This window comes from Sciurus vulgaris (assembly GCF_902686455.1).
Source record: "Sciurus vulgaris genome assembly, chromosome: 2".
Taxonomy (NCBI): Eukaryota; Metazoa; Chordata; class Mammalia; order Rodentia; family Sciuridae; genus Sciurus; species Sciurus vulgaris.
Window position 1 is genome coordinate 188,128,894 of NC_136462.1, and position 23,504 is coordinate 188,152,397.

General features: G+C 45.6%; 1 protein-coding gene across 10 annotated transcripts in view; it reads right to left on the minus strand.

The window, feature by feature from the left end:
• PTPRT (protein tyrosine phosphatase receptor type T) overlaps positions 1-23,504 on the minus strand; it is a 1,026,485-nt gene that overhangs the window by 813,769 nt on the left and 189,212 nt on the right. The window lies entirely within an intron of this gene.

Genomic DNA, 23,504 nt, shown 5'->3' on the forward strand with positions numbered 1-23,504 from the left:
AGGAAGAGGAAACTCCTTCTAGAAGGGCCAAGTAGTGAATATTTTAGGCTTCTGGGCTACATACAGTTCCTGCTGGGAATCCTGGCTTTCTTTTGTTTGGCAACCCTTTAAGAATGTAAAAGCCAATCTCAGCCTGGCCCTGACAGAAACAGGCTGCAGGTTGTCACCTCTGCACTAGAAGGAAGGCAGGAGGAAGACACACTTAAAAACAAAAATAAAAAATATCAAGCATCAAGCGAAGATGCCTGAAGTCGGACAAAATACAGAAGTTACGCCGTTTCATAGAAAGAGCTTCAACTTCCCTGAAAAGACAGTTGGACTCACACACTGAGCCAGAAACTGGGTGTATCTAACCATGTTCAATAAGGCACAGTTTTGGGCAATTAGATTCTAAGAAGGTTATAAACATGAAAGAATGGGCAAGGTTAATAGGCAAATGTCAATAGAAAAAAGTGCAGGTGTACCAATATCCATATCAAAGTAGAATTCAAAGACAAGGCACTAAATAGTGTAAAGAAAGCCACTTTACCTTGATAAAAGGTAGAATTCACAAAGAAATTTTAACTCTCATGACCTTTTCATAACAAGTCAAACTGCATTGAAATGTATAAAGCAGACGCTTAGAAACTAAGAAGTCGACAAAAACACAATAATCATCTGGGAATTGCACACCTAAGTTCTTGACACATGAAAAAGGGGAAATTTAAATAAGGATAAGGAAGCCATGGCTCGTGTAATTAATGACATGGATTTAAAACACACACACACCAAACTGCTTTTCCCTGCAGACAACATTTTTTTTCTTGTGCTTTGAGTGTTTTTAAATGAACTTTAAAAATAATAATGACAAACAAAACAAATCTCAACAGAAGATTTTAAACATTTTATAAGTTGTATTATCTGATTACAAAGCCAAAAGTCAGAAAGCATTTAATCACTGATAGGTTTACATGGCACTATGACACAATGCTATTCATTTTACAAAGCTCTGTCATGACCATTTTAACAAAATTGACAAAAAAAGTAAAGATTATAAAGCTGGAAACCAACATCAAGTGCATAAATATAAAAATTTAAAAATTAAGAAACCAAGTACTATCATAAACGGAAAAAAGAAGACATCACCAAGTAAATTGTATTCCCAAACTGCAAGATTTTAACCTTGATAAATTCAATTACTATATTTAATCAAGGAGAACTATATATTCAAATTCAAAATCATCTATCAACAGATGCCAATTATGTTTGGTTGGGATACATAAAGATTTTTTAATTTAAATTCTTAGAAAAATACTTTATCATTGTTCAAAAGTGATTATCTACCTAGGAAAGTCAAAGTAATTAACAGAAAAATAATAATAATAGGTACTCAGATTCAATAAGATATCCAACATAAAAATGAGTAACTCAGCATTTTCATATAACTCACCAACCAATAGAATAATATAAAGCCAGGAAAGATGGCCCATTCACCTTCACTAGACATACAGTCATCACTCAGTATTCCTGAGCCCTGGTTACAGGAACCCCCCCATAGGTACCAAATTCCATGACTGCCCAAGTCCCTCCTATAAATTGATGTAGTACTCACATATAACTTGCACACAGCCTCCTGTGTGCTTTAAATCATCTCTAGATCACTGATAGTACTTAATATAATGTAAATGATATGCAAATAGTCATCAGACGGTGTTGTCCAGGGAATGTTGATAAGAAAAACAAGCCTCTTCATGTTTAGCACACACATTTCTTTTTAGAATATTTTCAATCTGTAGTCTACTGAATCTCCAGACGTGAAAGGTTAACTGTACACACGTACACACACACACACACACACACACACACACACACACACTATGTACACTCACCCACACGATGACATGAATAGACACTCCCATAGAGACAGAGGTGTGCATATCAATGTTTAACAACAGGCTCTATGCTTAGAGCATTTGCAGATTTCTGTGACCTGAGTATTTCCACCATGACTTACTTCAAATGACCAACATGGTACATTGAAGGAAGAACTCAGAAAAGAGATGCCGCAGCCTATCATTATGCCAAGGCACCTTGGCCTGCTACAGGGTTAGATCCCAATGAAGCCATCAGAAGTTGGAAACACCATTGAGCCTAAAATGCAATTATTAGACCCCATCACTGAGCATCAGAACTCAGCAGCACAGCGCTGTGGAGTAGTAGTCGCTCACCCTGTGCTGTGTGGCTGACTGCAAGGCCCACATCTCAAGAGACCATCACTTACTGCACATCACTGGCCCAAGAACAGCTCAGAATTCCAAGTCGGAAGGACAGATTCTACCGAATGTGTATTTCTTTCACATCATCACAGGGTCAAAAAGCCCTAAGTCAAACCACAAGTCAAAAACCATCTGTACGCTGTTCCCACCAAACAGTTAGCTACACAGCAAACATAAATAACTTCAAGCACACAGATAATAATAAAATATAGTGAAATAATTAGGAAGTCAAGATTTTTGAATACTTATTACCTTGGTTTAAATAAAATTTAAAAAGTTGGAGATTTATATAACTTAAGTTTTAAGAATGTCTGTTTAACAACCACCTTATAGAAGTTCTGACCATTTTGTAATCAGCTCTTAGAGGCAGGGAATCCTAAACACGTAAGCTAATTGAACTTTCCCAATGAAGGGGGAAGCCTGCCAAAACAGTCCTAAATTTGATCCATAGAAGTCAATATGCAAGAAAATCTAGGAAAATTCTACAAAGACAATAATATGCAGGGGTACCCGGCCTAGAAGGTATTACGGGACTAAACCGTTTGGCACAGTCTGGTGAAGACAGAAGCCTGGTCTCATTCCCATGGGATGGGAAGCTACCCAAACAGGTCACTCTGACTCCCAGTGTCAAATCCAATGACGGAAAGAGCCAAGAGGGCATGGGGAACCGAAGAACCTGGGAATCACCCAGAAAGGAAGAGGCTCGGAACCAACAGCTTTGTCTTCTGGGGTCTTTTGAACCTTCCTTCTAGAAAGCTTATAGCATCCCCATTCCGGCCACCAGCGTGTGCAAGACTGTCAATTTCTGAACAGGCTTGCCAACACTGGGTGTTATACTATTTTTGTATTTTATCTTACCTGATTTGACAAGTGAAGAGGGTAGCTCACCTTAATCAGCCCGCCTGGCATCTGATAGAGTGCTGGGCGTAGCTCACAGAGGTACCGGCTATTTCTAGGTTCAAAGCATCTCTCCTTTGTGCTCCCTGGGCCCGTGCACTACGTCCTCAGAGCGCTCCACGTACCACATCACACAGCTCCGGGGGGCATGTGCAGGTCTGTCCCCCACAAGACTGCAACTCAGAAGCAGGGACAGTATCATTTCATCCCTGCGTCTGGGGCGGCAAGCAGGGCCCAAACAACGACACACACTCTGCCAACATCTGCCAAATGGAGATGACACTGGGCTCAGGGGCACCTTCCCTCAGGTGGAGCCTGTCTGAACCTCGCGGTGCGGGGCTGCCTTCCCAGCCACGTAGGGCTCTGCCCACCCCGTTAAGAACCCGCGTGTACAAACAAGGAAAGTGGAAAGAGTGACTGTGATTCGTTCCAACACTATGTGCCCAGCGGGCTGAGAAAAGTTTGTCAGACTCCAGGAGAATTTTCTTCTGAAAATACCTTTTGCTTAAGAGACTGTTCCAATGTACCTGGGAACTGTCAGAGAAAATTAGATTCTCTGCAAATAACAGTCACTTGAATCTCTACTTTAGTTCCAAGGGTTCTCCTGCTCTCAATGCTATTTGTTGTGCCTTTATAACGCCTTTCAGAGAAGCGCTTGGTCTGGTATTATCTACTCAAGAGACTTGGGGAGGGCCTTGTGGGGAGGTGATATGACACTTGAGTACGCCGTGGTTTTTATACAAGTCTGTGGTGACATCTGTGCGAGAGTCCAGCCCTTCTCTCCACAGTTACTTTAAAGCTCCCTGTGAACAGGACCTGCCCCACCCCCCCGTCACCCCTGGTGGGTCTAGTGTTGGTCCCAAGAGGTTACATCCACTTTACAGCCCTAAAACCTATGAATCTGATCTCCTTTGGAAAACAGTACTTTGCAGATACAGGGATCTTACAAGGAAACCATCCTGGTTCATTCAGGAGGGCCCTGAATCTAGTGACAGATACTGCGATCGAAAAACCAAAGAGGAGATCCTGTGTTATAGTTGGCTTTTGCACCACTGTGACCAAAAGACCTGACAAGAACAGTTAGAGGAGGGAAAGTTTATTTGAGCTCAGAGGTTCCAACTATGGTCAGCCAACTCCATGGCTCTGGGCCCAAGATGAGGCAGAAGATCATGGCAGCAGGGAAGGAGGAGGAAAGCGGTTCAGGACATGGCAACCCAGAAGCAGAGGGTGCTCTGCTCACCAGGGAAGCACACAAGCACCCAAGGCACACCCCCAGTGACACCATACTGCCTCTAGTTACTACCACCCGATCCATAACGTGGATTAAGCCACTGATTAGGACTCGCTCTCCTCACATAACCACCTTGCCTCCGAACGTTCTTGCCCAGTCTCACGTGAACTTTTGGCGAACTCTTCCTATCCAAACCATAACACCCAGACACGTGCTAAAGATGTCCCCAGGAAGACCATGCCAGCCACGGGAAAGCCAACAGCCACCAGAAGCTGGAAGAGCCAAGAGGCAGATGTCTCTGGAGACTTCAGGGGACCTGCTGATACTGCAGCTTCAGATTTTGGCCTCCTGAACTGTGAGAGAACAAGCTTCTACCATGAGGAACAGGAACCTAGCAACACGGTGACCATGCCTGTTCGCCAGTCCCTGAATACCTCTGTGGTGTTTGTCATCCCCCAACCCCCATGACACTTCCTCCCATCCTAAGATGTCACTCAAACCATGTTGGCAGCCTCCTTGCTGGCCTCCCTGCCTCCTTGCTGGCCTCCCTGCCTCCAGCTTCGCCTCCTCCAACATCCGCACCACCACCAGATGTCAGGGAGAACCTCAAAAGACACTTAGAGAAATGAGTGGCACCGCGACCATTGGACTGTGCCCAGGTAGAACCCAGAGACGCACGCCGCTTGCCTGGAAATGACTGACGGGATTGAAACTGACAAGCCATCATCTGCTCCTGGCGCCTTCGATGACTGGGTAACGTGAAGACTGTGTTGATTCCCGCTGGATGGAAGAAGATGTCACTTATCGTTAATCGAGTGTCACCCGTGTGCCTGCCGAAAGGGAAATGCTCTTTTAGTTGTTGTTGTTCTCGATTTTCTCCTCGTTTTACAGCCATTAAAAAAAGAAAGAAAGAAAGAAAGACACAAAGAAAGAAAGAAAATACCCAGCAGGAAGGATGATTCTGCCTGGGGGTGGCCTCTTGCTGATTTATTTTCTTCTCTCTCTCCTGCAACAGCCAAGAGCCCGTCAAAACGTGGGTATGTGGTTCTGACAGCAACCAGGTACTCAGGGCTGCAGACCACAACTCCGGGATCCAGCTATGCAGCCTGAGGCTCCAGCCAGGATGGCGCTCTGGGCCAGCTACGTCCATCTCCGCTTAACTGTGGTGACTTGAAAATACATTCACACATCATAAGGGGTGAGATTATCGAGCACTTCGCTATGTACTATGGAAAGTACTAAGTGACATTTTACCTCCACATGAGACATAAAATCATCCTAGGCCATGGGTACAGATCCATAAGCCCTAACTAAGTATTCTAAATCCTCAAAAGCTTTGAAAACGAAAAGATATTTTTCACAAGTCTGGTTCAAACGTATTGGGTGCTAAGACTGAGTTAAACCAATGAGTTTTTACTATCTCCTTCACAGTGTTAATATCCAGGCATTGGGTTACAAAATATCAACAAGCTTAATCTGAGAGTGCTACCCCGGCCCTGCTGGAAATGCTATGTCCCATATTTCCATCCTTTAAAAAAAAACAAGTACATCTGAATTCAGAAACATATTTGACCCCAAGGATGACAAGTAAAGGTTTGAGAACTTGTTCAACTTATTTTATAGATGAAGAAACAAGCTCAGGGAAGCTAAGCAACTTGCCTGAGGTCACACAGCTCAAAAAAGTATCAGATGAGGGTATGCACAGAGGTAGCCTGGCTTCTGAGCTGGTAGGATTAACCACTGGGTTTTGTTCCCTTCAACAAATGCCCCTTCTAGCACGTCTCCAGGGCCACTGAGCCACATCCCCAGCCCTTTTCTGAATTTCATTTAGGGACAGGGTCTCACTGAGTTGCTTAGCGCATGACCATTGCAGAGGCTGGCTCTGAACTCATCATCCTCCTGCCTCAGCCTCCTGAGCCACTGGGATCACAGGTGTGCGCCACCGCGCCTGACACTGATGTATATCTGTAACGTAACATTTCTGTTGTTGTTCCCAGAAAGGGGCAGCTTTTCCAACGGTGCCTTGGTTTTATTTATGGCATCTTGGAGTTGAGGGAAAACAGTAAATATTTCTGGAATAACTGGATGCCTTTTTTCTTTGGTCTCCAGAGAAGAAACTGAGACAAGAGCGAGTTAGAGAGTCAAGCTGTGCTCGCCTGTGTCCGCCTGCAGGTCACACTTCTCCATCCCCAGGCGCAGGAATTCTAAGAGCCCACGCCAGGCCACAGAGAGTTCCAGCTCAGAGGGAAGAGCTGTTTTATCTGCATTTCAAAACCCTAACAAATGGCTGCAATCCACTCCTTTGGATTTTTCCTAATTAGTCTTAGTCTGTGCCTTTGTCACCTTCAGGAAGAAGGCAAGGATTTTTAACCTTCAAAATTAGCAGAAATACATGTCAAAAGGCATTTCAAAGAGTCAAAGTGTGTTTGGAACCTAATTGCTCAGTCTGAGACTGTTGTCTGAGAGGGTTTTTCCTAGTCCTCAGAGAAGCAAATCCCCACCCCTTGAGAAAACTAGTCTCAAAAAAGTGTCCCCAAATCGCATACCTGAGAAAAATGTTAACACAGATTTACCCATAAAGGCAAAGAAATAAAACCGTGAGAAGGAATCGTAAATCAGATGTCTTTCCCCGATGCCTTCTTACTGTACTTGGAATAAAATACAATTTCCCCTCCCTGGCTCTCTCGGCCTCTCCCAGTGTTTTTCTTTCCGTGTCCCGCTCAGAACTACACTCCAAACATATCAGTCCTTTTTTTCCCCCTACAACATGTCAAACACATTCCTGCCTCTGGTACTTTCCACTTGCTATCCCTCCTGTCTAGAAAGATCAGCCTCAACCTCAGGACTACCAGGCTCAGTTGTACAGGATGTTCACTAGGCAAGTTGGCCAGAGCATTGGGTTTATTTCCCTAATTCAGACAAAGGAAACATATGTGCTGGCAGTGGCCCTATTTCCTTAGGATGATTTATTCCTTCCTAAAGCAAATATTAACAGCACCTGCTGTGAGTCAGGTGTTGTTCTAGGCACAGAGAACACAGCCTTGAGCAGACAAGTTTTTTGCCTTTGGTAATCCCCCACACCAGAGGGCTGGGATATTTATTTTGATATGGAAATGGAAACCATCCTTATGAGCCCTCAGCATAAAGAACTGGCTTGGGTTGGGAAGGGGAGGCAGGGTATTCCATGCTGAGGGAACCCAAGTGTGAACTCCTGCAGAGCCCCAGGTGGGTGAACATCCTCTGTGTTCTGGAATAGGGAGGCTGGAGCATGAGAAGGAGAGAGGAGGGAGACGAGGCTGGATCGGCAGGAAGGGGCCAGTTACAGGAGACCCAGGAAGTCAGAATGAAGAGTTTGGATTTACTCCAAGTGAGCGTAAAAATATTTGAGGTTTTTAAGCAAGGAGGAACAGGAGCTGGTGTCTATTTTGGAAAGACCATTTCGGATGACCTTCCTGCAACAATGGAAATGTCCCGTATCTACACTGTCAGGCACAGGAGCCACCTGCCCCAAAAGGCCATAGAGGCCCTGCAATGCAGCTGGTGTGACCAGGAAGGTGAACATCTACTGTCTTCTCTACCTGTGGCTGGAAAAAGAGAGAGAGGAAGACCCAGGCTGGGGGTCTCCTTCAGAGGAAGAGCCAGGCGGGTGTGGTGCGAGAGGGAAAATGAAGAATCCCCAATGACACATAGGGATTTTTTTGGTTTCAGCAAGTGAGTGGCTGGTGGCGCCATCTTGGTATGAGAGAGACTGATGGAGAAGCAAGTGTGGGAAGGAAACACACACACCACAACAGAAACACCGGCTCCTCCCCAAGCCTTCACATGGGGGTGCACTCCTGACCCCCAGAAGTTCAACTCAAGTGTCAGCTGCTCGGGGGACGATCATATCTCCATCACGGCATCTTCCCACCTCTTTGGGACTCCCTCTGATGTTGCCCTGCCATGTTCTTCACCGCACATATTTGCAATGACCTGACCACAGGCATGCCGCCCCCTCCCCTCCAAACTGCAGGCTCTCTTCCTACAATAGCCGCATTCCCACGGGGCACTGCAGCCCCGCTTCCCTGGGACACAGCAGGTTCCTAAAGACGTGTTGAGCTAATTAAACAAACACAGAGAAATACCTTTATCTTGCCAACCAAACATGGCTGAAGCCTCAAAGGGTAGGTGCCTTGTTTGAATTTAACACCACACGAAATAATAGAAAGCAAAGTGCGCTCGCTCACGCACCTGCCCCAGGTATCAATGAATACGTTCTGTTTGGAATTATTTACCAGGCCTCTGTTTATTGGGAAAACTGAGTATGATTTCCAGGTCATGAGCTGCATCATCTGACAGGTGCATAGGCGATGTGGTGGCGGCGGTGGGGATTCCCCCCTGGGGTCCCATGCTCTGCAAGGTGCTGTAGGGGAGGGCTGAAGGTGTGCGACATGAAAGCAGAGCGACTCCTGGGCTGCTGAGCCCTTACCTGTCTTCTCTCCTTCCTCAGGAACAATGCGTCACCATCACCCTCCGACATCCCCAAAGCAGCAGATGACTCCAGATGAACAGGTGCTACCTGGCATGAGGCGGGAGGGGCTTTGCCATGAACAGATTCCGATTTGAATTCAGTTGCATGATCCAGAGAAAGCTGATGTGCTACCTCTAGACATTTGCTCACCAACTGCAGCCGAGCCATGTCCCTTCCAAATTATTACGCCCCAGAGTAGATCTTTCCATTCACTCACTTCAGCAAAGCCAAGCAGGAGTTTCACACAACTTCATTATCATTTCCCACATTGTGCCTCATAGCCTGGATTCTCTCTGCAAATGCATCACCAACGCACACGCTTACAATTCCTCACCCAAAGACACACGCAGAGATTTTCCGCAGCTGTTTCTACTCTGTGCAGCCTCACAGTCCTGAGAGCACATTTCCTTCCCCTCTTTGCAGGTTCCTGAAATGAGAGCCATCCTGCTAAGAGCAATCCTAAGCACTGGGTGACCAACTCCAGAAAATTAGTACAAGTTCCATTAAGGCGAGAGAGAGAGAGGAGAAACATCTGTTTCAGTTTGGAATGAAACAAAGCACACGTCCCAATCCTAACAAATAATTACAACAAGCGCCATTCCCCACCCCAGTTTCAGAGGTCACTGCCAATCAGGAATGCACCATTCCCTTACTCTGCAAGTGTGACTTCCCAGGGCTGCGGTACCATCTTGATTTCCAGTGGAAATTATGGACTACCTTGTATTCAAAAAATAACAAGAATGCATTAAAGATTTAGCCATGAGTCATTACAGACATTGAACCAGAGTATCATTCTGCAGCCTGAGTTTGATATATAGACATTCTGAACAAGGAGATAATTTGTGGAATATCTGATACTGAAACAAAGGATAAAAGACAAAATTATCAGACATGAAAAACAATATTGTTTCCCATTGACTTGAAAATAACTGAAATGAATAACTGTCTATCTAATATCTGCTGAATGGAATATCATGCAGCAATTCAAAGCCATTAACAAAGAGTTTTTAATAACATGAAAAAAATGCAGATTATATGGTTCAACGAGAAAAGCAAGATGCATGACAATATATACAGCACGATTTCAATTACATAAAAATTGCACAACCTTAAAAGGAAACACATGAAAATTCTACCAGTGGTTATCTTTGGGTAATCAGAAAATATATAGATCCTTGGTTTTATAGTCTTTCTACTTCCAATATTTTTTAGACTTTGTGTACTAGGTACATATTTGCTGGAAAAAATCTTTTGCTTGTCAAATTTTTATTTAAGACATATCTAAAATTTATAAACTTCCCTTATTCTGTGAACATGTTTTCTGTCTTAACAACCCTTGTAGCACTGTGATGCTGAGGGAATTGCCACCATGCCTACGTTCACTCCGAACTTTGATGGAGGACTAAGGGTCCCACCAACACTGCTTCTGGAAGGGACAGTTGGGTGGGGAGTCTGACAGCCTGGCTGTTTCTCAGGGAGCCCAAGAGAATCAACACAGAAAGTGAAAGCACCCAAATCTATCAATCCAGTTCACCAAAAAAAAAAAAAAAAAAAAAAGGAATGACTTAGTTATGGTCTTGTTACATGCATTCTCTTCTCCCACACATGCAAAATCTTACAAGGCTAGCCTTATCATGCCCATTTCACAGATGAGAAAATGGGTGAATAGAGAGGAGAGACACCTTGCTCAAGGTCATAGGTCAGTCCCCTGTCAAAATCCAGATGCAAATCCACACCTGTGGATGTCAACAATCAGGCTCTTAGTATTACACCACTTGGCATCTTTCACCTAGACAACAATGACTGACAGAACTGTGTCAAGAGGTACAAAGCCCTACATATAACCAGTATTTGGATAGACCTGCATGGGGCCTGCCCCAAAAAGGAACCCTAACTCTAAGTGTTTCATGAACATGAGCAGCTAAGTTTCTGTCTTATCCCCTCAAATCTTAGAAGGGACACATTGTTTAAAACAATTGTAGAAAAATTACAATTGCATGTGCTTTTTTTCTTAGAACACCATTTCCTAAAAATGGAACTACTGAGTCAAAGACATGAAGATGCTGAAGATTTATCTCTTGATAAATCCTCCCAAACTTCCCATGCAAAAAGATGATATGAGTTGTTCCATGAACATGGTATGCAAATAATCATTTTGTTACTACTCCTGGGAATGATGATTTTAGAGAACTCTAACATTTGACAAAAGAAAGAGGGACAAAAAAAATGAAAGAATCTATACCCCAGTTTTTGAAGAGTCATGGATAATATAATCTGAATATGCTCATTTGATTTTTTTTTTTTAACACAACAAGGTTAGGCAGCCAGCCTGATTCAGCCCTCATTTGGGAAAATAAGTGGCTGCGGTTAAACAAAAAAATTTAAAACAGGCACAGAATCACAGACTAGACTTTAAAAAGCGATCAAGACCCTGGGTTCCAAATCCAAAATTCCAGGCAGACCAAGGGAGAAAATGGAGGACTCTGGCTAACATTTACTGAATATGTATTTAGCACCACACTCTTTCCCTCTGTTCTGAATTTTCTATTAAAATAATCTCTTGAGAACCTACATTTACCCCTACTCTACACACAGAAAAAAGGGGAGAGGGTGTAAATGTCAACAAGGACAACCAGTTCATAAATGCTGAGACTCATCCAGCCTAACTTCTTGGTTCTTTCTCCTTATGTTTTTGTCACAGCATCTTATTTCCATATCACTGAAGAGAATCTCTGATTTTAAAAGAAGTATTTATTATAGTAAATATGAAAAATACTTGGGGAGTTTCTTTAAAGAGATTAAGAACTGTCCACAATCACCACAAAGAGACAGGAACCGTGAACACATTTTCTGTTTTCCCCGTTCATTTACAGGTTTATGTATAACTTACATAAAATCAGTGATACATTACATAGAAAGATCAACTTATTAATTTTTAAGCTAACCCTAGCATGAGACTTTTCACATGGCATTCGCTATTACTAGAAACTATCATTATTTTTATATCTGCATATAATTCCATAAAATGAAAGCCACATTATTACTTTGGCCATTCTCTAGACATTTATATTTGTTTCCCTCCTTTTTGCATCCCAAATAACGTGATGTCATTTTAGATTACTAAAATGTTTTAGATTACTAAATGCTAATTGTTTCCCTGAAATAATTTCTGGGAATGGAACCACAAGGTTAAAGGGCCTGTGTACATTTTGAGATTCGAAAACTGCACACAGTCATCATGACATTTCAGCCAGCAATGGACTTCAGAGTACACAGTGGTGGTTCCATAAGGTTATGATGGAACTGAAAAATACATGTCACCCAGGGATGTCACAGCCATCACAATATCACAGCAGAATACACACCACATGTATCTGTGCTGACGCTGGTGTCCACAAATCTGCTGTGCTGCCTGTCAGGATAAAAGTAGGGCACACACAACCACACTCAGCACCCACTGTCGGTAATGACAAAGAATAGCCATGTTGCCGGGTGATGTATTCACTATACGTTCTACAACAAAGTCTATGTCTTTTGCCTATAAAATAAGGGGTACCATAAGAGTATGCCACATTTTACTCAGCACCTACTCCATCTCATTTTTACTGTACCTTCCTGATTGCATCAAGAAGCCACAGTGAGTTAGTGACCTACACCATCCACGTGGGAGTACCCTCTAGGCTGTCTGCACAATGATGAATTTCCCAGAATGGGCCCCATGATTAAGCAATTCAGGACTGTATTAAATTGCCCTCCAAAAAGACCGAAGGAACTGACTACCTTTTGAGAATCACATCACCTCACCCCTGACAATATCAGCATTTAGACAGTTGTCAAGGTAAATGGAGAAAAATGATACACCTATCTTTCTTAAATTTATATTCCACTTGTAAAGCTGATTGGGGTTTTTTTGCAGATTTTTATTGACTGTGGCTATGTCCCCTACATGAATTGTCTATTTGTGCCCCTTTTCACTTTTCTAGCAAGACACTGATCATTTGTTGCCTATTAGTGTTCTATTTTACAAGTAGTTGACTATCATGCATCTTCTATGTTGTAAATATTTTCCTCCGATTGGTCTCCTTTAAGCTTTGTGATTGTATTTTTATTTACAAACATTTATGACTTTTATGTAATGAAATCCATCATCCTGTACCCTTATAATTTATTTGTTGGCTTTTGTAGTTGGAAAGTCCCTGTTTCCCCTGAGATCAAATAAATATTCACCTATATTTTCTTAAAGTCTTTGTCTTTCCCACTGCACTGTGTTGATTCTTATTTTGTATGGGTGAAATGTCAAACAATAACTGAAATATCTTTAAGGTTTAAAAAAGAAAAGCAAAAGTAAATCCATCTGAGAAGACACATTCATGGGCAGATAAATTATGGATGATTCTGCCCCCTTTGTAATCTCAGGGATGACAACCACTATGTGCATCAAACACCCTCAGAAGAGAGCCCTAAATCCCCTTATCCCAGGTCTCCAGTCTGGGCCTTGTGGGGCTCTTAATACTGTGATTCCTCCAAAGGAGATTTTAAGTTTTGGTGCAAAGGTGAGAGACTGTAAAAGCAGGTAACTACTGTTCCTGTATCTCAAGTCAGCCAGGTATTCCCAGAACATCTACCCTGTGTCCAACCCCAAATCTCAGCAGAGGGGCCAGAGATGACACAGGTATGCCTGGAGGGGTCTTTCTGCATTCTGGAAGCTAGGAAACTTTCAAGTCTGCCTGGAGGGGTCTTCCTGAGAAAAAGCAATTAAAATTCACATCACAAAAGAAATGAGGCTTTTTTTTATTCTAAACTGCAAAACGGTGGTGTGGTTAATCAGAGCAATTATAAATGGTAACATCATTATTCAAGCTTCTATTTCCAAACGAAGTCATTTAAATGAATACATTTTCTGCCTTGAAGCAGTAGCTGCCAGTGAGCCTTTAAAAAGAAAAGAAGGGGGGGCACAAGAAAAACAGGAGAAGCCCTGGTGCATAGTCCCCCCAACCCCCGCCCTGAGAATGGGGCAGAAAGAATTCAGCATAGAAATCGGGAGTCGGGAGCCCTGGGTGCAGCCCCTGATCCAAAGAGGTCTCATTCTGTGACCTTGGACAAGACCTGGGTTCCCACTAGTGCAGCCAGGGGAACTGACACAACTTGTATTCACGAGCCCCTTTTGGCTCTGACACTGTGGATCTAGAATTCTACAGCTTATTTTAAGATCTAGTTTTTCCATACATTGCATCTGTAATTTTATAGGATCCATCCATGTGTTAAATACATTCTCTTATTCAAATAAGAAGACAAATTCTTCAGACGCTGCCCAAGCTGCCTCTAAATGGAGGTGAACTCACCTCCCCCAAACTGCAGCCTGTGTTGTGTGATCACATGAATCACAGAGGAAGGAGCCCAGGGTGTTGGTCCAGATGGGTCCAAACCTGGGTTGAAAACTCAGTTCTAACCAAGATGGCTTTAACCATCCCCTCTGCTTCAGCTAAACTTCAAATAGATTTCTTCCTGACCATGGGCCTCTGCCTCTCTTTTCTCAAAGCATGTACTTTAGAAAACTAGTCATTGCAAATTCTCTGTCCCTTAGAAATGTATGCAATCTCCTGATCTCTGACCAGTTTTGCAACCCAAGAACTGTCTTTCTCTGGCACCTAGGAAGGATCTATTTGAAATGTGAGCATCCCCAGCTTCCAGTGTCTGTGGGAAAGTAGAAGCCTAACTCCAGTGCCTTGCTCCAACTTTAAAATTATCAGTTGTCATGAAGATGTGAGGAAGTTTACTTTTCCTTTGGCAAGGCCAATTAGCAACACAGGTGACCTGAGACTTCCATCTCCTAAAAACGCTCTAGCAGAGTTGAGCTAGGTCTCTCTCTTTTTGTAATTAGTCTTTTTTTTTTTTTTTTTTTTTTTCTTTTTAGTACTAGGCATTGAACTCGGGTGCTTTAGCACAAACCCACACCCCCAGCCCTTTTTATTTTGAGACAGGATCTCACTGAGTCACTCAGGTTTTGCTCAATTGCTGAGGCTGGCCTCAAATGTAGAATCTTCCTGCCTCAGCCTCCCCAGTTGCTGGAATTACAGGCATGTACCACAGCACCTGGCTGCAGTAATCCTGAATTTCATCTTTCTTCCTTCTTTAAATTTCATCTTTCTTGCATCTTTCTTGCTTCTTTGCATCTGGTACAATTTTTCCATAGACAGTTCCAACTGTGTGAATGCACCTCCTTCAACTTCCTTGAACCTCAAGCTCCCTATCTATGAAAAGCAAAACATAAAATCCTGAAATCCTATTTTAAGGAGTGAGAGATCTCTCAAGGAATGAATGAGATCATGCCCATAACCAGCTGCACAGGGCAGAGAGGTAGATTGTTTGCGATTTCCTCCTCCCTGGAACCACACCCTGGGGTCACCCCCTTCCGCGCAGCCACGGGCTCCGCCATGTGAACTGCCTTGGCCCATAAGACATTAATAAGCAAGCCACAAGCAGAGGCTTTACAAAGGGCATGTGTACTGGGCTTGCCTTCGGGTTGCACTTGGAGAACCCGAGTTAGTCTGCTGAAGGCCAGGAACCCACAGAGAGGAGAACCAACGCAGCCCACACCCCAGAAAAACCCCAGAGATGTGAGGGGGCATTTCAGAGGGCCTGGCAGGGGCCAACGAGCTGACCAGCCCATACGTGAGACTATTCCACTAAGTTGGAAGATAAGTTAGTTGTGCAACAAAAAAATTACTGAACTCTGTCAGGCCCTGAATGTGTGCTCATTTTCTACCCCCGCCCTTTTCTTGGGATGGCTTTTGGTGGTGGCTCAGAAGGCTGAGCCCTCATGAGCAGGACAGGACCAACCCATGCTGGGCGCTGCTCCCTGTACACCGTGCTCGTCCCAGTTGCCTCCGGCTCCAGAGGCCAGTGTTAGACCCACAGGAAGAAGCTACAAGCCGCTGGGGTCGCCAAGGCCCTCAGCTCTTCTGAAGGGAGATGTGATTTCCTATCAACTTTATGCAGTGTCACCAATCTGTGGGCTTCCTGCTTTGGTCCAAAGGTGAGAGACACTCCATGGACTTTGAGATGCCCCCCGTGAGTTTTCACCCAAAGAACGCATTGTACTCAGCAGGCACGGGGCTGGGGTGGGAGAGCAGGCGAAGGAGCCATCCGTCTGTCCTCGGGGAGCTCACAACCTGGTGTGCGAGGCAGGTGCAATGCAGCCGATGATCGGTAATGAAGTTACATCACACAGCAAAGATGACAGAAGAAATAAGCACAGGGCTTGGCAGATGTGGCCGAGCTAGGGACCAGGGGCTCAGACTGCCAGGAGGAACAAAGAAAGCCTCTCAGAGAAGGTGAGGTTTGAAAATGGAAGAAGCAGACCATTCAAAACACCGAAGAAAAAAATTAAGCAAACAGAACCCCAGGAAGGCCCTGCAGCAGCAAGAGCTTTGAGAATTCAGAAGGCGGCCAGTGCAGACAGACTTCAGCCAGCGAGGGACACAGAGGTGGAGAGGAGGCCATGGCAGTGAGCAGGGTCAGCTCTGCCCTGCTTAGCATCGCTGACACGAGTGACCTCCATCCTTTCCATCCTCTCGCACACTGCCTCCTGGGGACACACTCCAGCTTATCACCACCACTCTTATCATGCAGAGGTCAGAGGTTAGGGACGTGACAACCAAAGAGGCCATTCCTCTGTGCCAGGCACGGGGTGGATCCACTTCCTAACATCTCATAACCTGTGATGGAGATACAATCAGCACCTTCCACCCCACAGAGGGCAGGTGGCCTGTCCAAGATGGCACAGCCGGCAGGGGCCAGCAGCTGGGGCCTATTTATAGACATTTAGTCTCCAGGCTGGTTCTGGGGGTTCCTAGGTGGTGTGGTCACTTCACCCCCCGGGGGTTTTGTCTCTTCTGTTCTTGTTTATGTCAAGCTTTCCCCAACAGGGTTTAGTGTGGGTTGTTACTCTTGGAGCCCAAAAGGAGGCCCGTACCCTTTAGGCCATGGTGCAGCCTGTCCAGGCCATGCTGAATCTCAGGGTTGGGAACACCAGCGGAGGCGAGTTGAGAAGGAAGGAAGAGTGCATGTAGCTTGAGAGACATTTCTCAGCCACCATGAGCCAAGCTTCCAGGCGCTCTGTTTACATCATCATGCTGTTTAATCTTTCACACTGACCCCAGGAGGCTGAGCGACTTTCCAAGGTCACAGAGCTCACCACCAAAGGCAGAGCCACAGTGGGAATTGGGCACCTCCAGGCTACCCTGCCTCCCTGGGAAAGTCCTCCCAGGATGCAAAGTCCACTATCAAAGAGACACCTCCATGCTGTGCATGTGACATTAGCACAGCAGCTGCTTGCTGGGTCTTGGCCTCATCCTGGGATCTGGGGATGCCCAGGTGACATTCCGAGGACAAGTGCAGTCTGCTGTGTGTTATAACTAGAGCCCCTGTCCACAACCCAGTAGGAAAAGGACAGAGGTCTCGAGATCCTTGGAGCTGCTGCTGGCTGGCTTCCCCTTGCACAGGAAGGCCATAATTTGGTCCAGCTTCCTGCCTCATTTCTGGCAACCTGATTTTTGTGTCGGGAACTTATTGCATTTTTCCTATTTAACATGGGCAGTATGTCCCTGGGCCCACCAGTCCTATCTCCAGCTCTCACGGGTCTTAAACTGCTCTCCAATACTGCCAACCCATTCTCCCAACTAGGTGGTTCCACTTTGTTCTCAGCCCTTGGGCCTAGAGCTGACTGGGCAGGTGGACCACACTTGTCTGGGCTTTATCTGCAGAAGAGTGTCCTGCTCTCATACAACTGTGTGCATGTGTGATCACCTGCACCACATCCAAACACGCTAACAGATGTGCATTCATCCACACGTGCACCAGCACATGTCTCCTGGGTGCAAGTAGGAAGATAAGTTCATACGCTTGTGCACAAAAGTGTATAAACATGCTTATATATACACACACACACACACACACACACACACACACACACACACACACCTCAATTCACAAAGAAATAATAACTTAAATGCCACAAAAGTCACCCAGAAGCCAAGGCAAGACTGAAATTGACAGACCACATAAAGAGATAGACAGAAAAAGTCCTGAGCATGCTAGTTAAAAGGCCTTGCTATTGTCTATCACATAGAGGCTTGTAAAAAGCCTGCATTATCTCTGACACAAATACAGCTCTCCTCCTTCAGTAGAAGGATTCCAATAAAGATAAGAGCTTTCTCATTATTCTAATGTGGAACAAAAACAATCTCCCATTCTAAAATCAGCACACTGAAATAAAATATCTTTAATTAACACTACAGCTCCCCGCCCCAACCCCATGACTCTAAGCTCACTCAACTGTTCCTCAGCATCTTTTCTTGAGCAGCTACTATGTGCTTCCTTTCATGTCACATTATTACCATAACCTCCAAGGTAGGGGTCATTATTCATATTTTTATACATAAGAAAATAAGCTCAGGGAAGATCTTACTTGACCAAGTATTATGAGTAGTGGACAAAGAACCTAGGTCCTCCAAATACCAAAGTCCCTTCTCCTGTGGAATACCAAGGAAAAGGAGTTAAAGAGAGACTCAATACCTGAGAACTGTCCATAGCTAAGGGTGTGAATGAATACCACATGGCAACAGAGCCTGAGAGTGACAAGGACAGAGGATGGCAGGATGGTCCAGGGGCTTGGGAGGCCTGGTGAGTAGGAATATTATGGACAGAAGAGACAGAGGAAGACAGCAGTAAATTCAGGCAAGAGAAATGAGGGACACTAAGACATGAAGGACAAGGGACTATAACTCACTTGGGAGCCAGCACAGGAGGAATCTGGAAAGAGTGGAATGAAAGTGAGATCGGGGGTCAGGGCCTTGACAGCAGCTTGCAGCCTGGATGCTAATTCATTCAACACTTGGGAGGCCCCCCACCCCCTGCCAGGCCCTGCAGTAGGAAATAGGGCAGAGAAGGACCCTAAACAGAGCCAAGATTCCTGTTTGTGCAGAGTTTACCTTTGTTCCTTTGTGTGGTGGGACACAGATCAAAAGACAACAAATATGATTAAAAAGTAAATTATATGGAATAAAAGTGGTAAATATTGTGGGGAAGAAAAGGTACACACTGCTCAGGAGTAAGGGGGCAGAGGGTCACGATTTTAAGTAGAATGATCAGCACTGGCCTCACTGAGAATGAGGTGAACAAAGACTCGGAGGAGGTAAGGGACGGAGTCCCACAGATGCCGGGCAGCAAGGGGTGTTGCAGGCATCCCAACGGGCAGTGCCAAGGCCCTGAGGCAGGACGCGTCTCCTCATTCAACCCCAAGGAAGAGGTAGCTAATGTCAAGTGACTAGAGGGAGAGAAGTGAGGTGTGAGGTCTAAACTCATTCCTGGGAATTACAGGGGCTCCGAAAGGTGTAGCCAGAGAGGAACAAGATTAACACGATGGTAGAGGAAGGCCAGGCTCCCAGCCAGTGTTCCGTTCATCTGCATAAATCATTCATTCCATGAACTGAGCAGCAGAAAAAGGTCGTGGGTGAGTATGGCAGTCAACTAATACTTGGCACTGGTGTGAAGATCTGACGTGATGCCCGCCAACATGTCATTGCACACATGCTCCTTCCTGAGGCCACAAGAAGCAAGATGCTCCTCCCTGAGGCCACAGGAAACAAGATGCTCCTTGCTGTGGACACGGGAAGCAAGAGGACCCTCAGGCCAGGTTTTCTTTTCTATCAGAAGCACTTCCAAGAGGGTCTCTGGGCATGAGAGCACAGACCGCACAGCGTTCCCACTTCCTCTGGGTCTCGCCGAGGAGCATCCACTCTTCCCAAAGCTACCAACTTCCTGCTACCTCCCCCTGCCCGTCTCAGGACAACCCCTGGCATCTGATGAAAATGGACCAAAATGGCCGGGCATCTCCCTCCAACCTGCTCATCCCATCACTGGCTCACCTCCGCGGCATCCCATTGAATCCAATCCCAACATTCCCCTTGGAATCAGCTCAAGAGGCAGTTTCTGCATGGGGCCATGTCCTGCTCTGGGGCTTCAGAAGAGGTCAGCACATAGGGACTCCTACAGAGATTCCCAACTTGACAAGGCTGGTGACCATGGAAAAGAACACAGCAGCAGTCATCAGCTCCACCACGTGCCACTCACTGTCATAAATGGTTTCCATGGGCTTATCTCGTCTGAGGCTCACGAAACACCTATAAGGTAGAATATTTACATCCCTTTTTGCAGATAAAGAAACCAAAGCATAAGCAATAAGTAGCCTCCATGTACAACAGTGCAGGTACCTAACTATACTTAGCCTTAGAAACAGAGCAGAACAGTGGGCACTTCTGTGAGAGCCAGAGGCTGGGAGAGGGTGAACCAAGCCATCCTCAGCAGCCCCCAGGAAACCACTGTCATGAAGACCACGTCTCTTCACCAGGCTCAGCCAGGTGGCCGTGGATCACGTGGCTGCCTCGGCAGCTCCAATCCTCACATGGTCCGGGGCCATGGGAGGGCACAAGAGGCCACTAAATTCAGGGTTGTTGGTGGAGCAGCCAACATCTCTCTCCTGGACCACTCCATCTACCTCTCTCCACTACCTCCCATCCTTCCTTCTCCTGGCCACCAGTGAGGTCTTCCTACAAACTCCCCGGAGAACCTGCCACTGCCCTACTGGAAGCCTCTCCAGCTTCCTTGTGTACCGTCTACGCTGCCCCACACAGAATCCACCAGCCTCATGTAGCAATTTAAATTTAAATCCACTGACATTAAATAAAATCAAGAATTCAGTGCCTCACAGGCTTGAGCCTTGTTTTGACAGTGCAACAGAGAAAGATACCATGACCACAGAAAGTTCTGCATGACAGCTGGCTCAGACAGGCCTAAGCAGCCCACATGGTCTGGCTCCTGTTCGCCTCCCAGCCTCCTCTGGTGGAACACTGTCACAGGTACGCTCCAGTGACCCGCCTCGCTCCAGTTCCTCACACACGGCCCACCTCAGGGCAGCCTCACGCCCCGCCTATCCCTCCCTACTGTCTCCTCAGCCAACTCCACATGCTTCAAGAGTGGCTGCCAACTTTCCTTCCCTGACACCCCCAAACCTAAATTCACAGACATTCATAAATTACGGTAATTATTCTAATCTCTCATCACTGCCTGACTGCCCTTCCATGGCACTTGTGAAGTTTGTTCCATCTGAAGGCAGCATCGTCTGCAGTCTCACAGATGTGCGTATTGGCTGGAGGTCACGTGGACCTCTAGACAGGACTGCTCAACACAGCCGCTGCCTTCCCTCAGAGCCACGGAGCCAACAGAGAGCCAGACCCAGGTGGGACCCACCGTATCTTTATCGTAACCTGATCTTGGAACACATCATCACTTCTGCTGGATGCTACCGGTCTCACCTCCAACCTGGAACAATCTGGGAGGAATTTCTTGGGGTAGGAGAAACAGGAAGGGGGATCTTCAGGGCCATCTTGGAGTTGGACTCCTGAAGACTGTCCATCCTGCTTGTCCCTGTGCCCCAGAGTGTGAGCACAGAGCAATTGCTCCATAAATACCACTGAAACAAAGGACAGAATGCCCTTCTTCCCTGAGGGGCCACCCTATCCTCACCAACAAAACCAGGAGACAGGTCCCCAAATATATGACGCTCCTTCCTAATCGCAATACCCTTTAGTCCATTTGGGTGGTACAGTCTCTGCTTGTCTTGCTCTTAAAAAGTGGTGACATTTAAATGAGGAGGTGTGGATCTGTGTTCCACAGGGCTACTTCTCAGGGACAGAGCTTGGGGTGGTGGGAGACAGATGGGCGTCCCTCCCTTTGACTCTGTTCTAGTCCAGGGTTCCCAGCCCCCATGGGACCAAGCAACTCTGCATTATATCTCATGGAAACTGACAGGTTCATGATGGTCAATGAAATTATACACCTCGTGCGGCAGAGAAGCGCACACTCACACAGTACCAGCAGAGCCATTGACTTTTTATAAGATGCTTCTCCCAGGCAGTAAACCAGGAGAGACAGTGGCCACAGGAAACAACAGCCCCTGGTCAAAACCCATGATGGGGTCAGTCACCTGCAGCAGGGATGAGCCCCAAACCTTGATCCCAGGGGCAGAGAGTCAACTGGCGAGACATGCTGGGAATGAGGGCAACCATCTGACAAGGTGACAGTGTGCCTTGTGACCTGGGATTGCCAACACTTGTGGGCAGCAGGGTCATGGACTAGGACCAGTTCCCTGGATTAAGCACCTGATTCTTGCAACATTCACTACACAGGAAGTCCACAACTATCACTTATCATGAGGTGTCAGAACAGCATCGCCTGGCATCTGGCACAAGTAGGTACCCAACAACTATTGCATAAGTAGTGAATGGGCAGATGCCGTGAGATGGGTAGTATTGTGTCCAATTTACAGAATAAAAAACAGTTCTCCATATTTGCTCAAAGTCATGTGGACTGTATTGAGTAGAGAGCTGGCTTTGAATTCTCACCTGTCTGATCCCAGCTCCAAGACCTTTCTCCTATGACTCTAAATCCTTAAATATTTTGCATGGGGATATAAGCACAATGTCCCCATGATAGCATGATTCCTTTGCCCTCCCCCAATACCACCACCAGGCAGTACTAGGGATTGAATCCAGGGTGTTCTACCACTAAGCTACATCCCTAATCCTTTTTTAAATTTTATTTAACACAGGGTCCCCCTAAGTTGCCAAGGTTGGCCTTGAACTTGCAATCTTCCTGCCTCAGCCTTCCAAGTAGCCAGGATTCCAGGGTGCACCACTGCACCCAGCAATAGCATGGTTGTTAATGAAAAGGTGGCGTCCAAGAAACATTCTAGAACAGTGAGAGATGAGGAAACCTGGCCCTGCTGTGTTCTGGAGGGACCTAGGGACCAGCTCAGTGGTTTCTCAGGTACGTGGCACATATCCAGGGCCCCTCCTAAGTCAGAGCAGGTGAGCTAAGAGGCAGGCTTTCCCGTGAGGCTGAGGAGGGCTGTCGAGCTAGAACTGAGGGAGCGGGAAAGATGTCACCCTAGAAACAACACTGGTTCATTATGACACAAAACTCAACGGGATCCCACAAATTAACTCCTGTTTTTACACTAGGATGCTCCATCCAGCTTTTCATCCATAAACACTTGACTCTACTTCCTCCACCCTTCCTCCACACCGAGGAATATACAGATGTCTGTATTTTAAGATTCTGCTCTCACTCTTCATTTACCTTAAGTATGATTTCAACTGGAATTTCAACATGTCTATCTGAAATCACTGAGAATTTGAAAGGTGACCAAAGAAGGACAAAACATCTCACATCACAGAAGTCCTGCAATGGTCCAGCATCATGATACTCATGCATGAAATATCTACCACCTAATGAAGATATCATCTTTTCAAAGAGATATTAAAAAGTAAGCACTGTTAAAGACACTTTAAAGAAAATATGATTGTGAATGATTTAGAACAGGGTTGGATTAACTGCTGCTTGCTGTCTGTTTTTGTAAATTAAGTTTTATTTGAAAAATGTATTGGAAGGATATTGGCCAACTGGCTCTTTAGAGAAATGTTTGCCAGCCCTTGACGTAGATTCCTCATCTAGGTTTTGCTCAGTGTTTCTATAATGTTGATACTTAGGA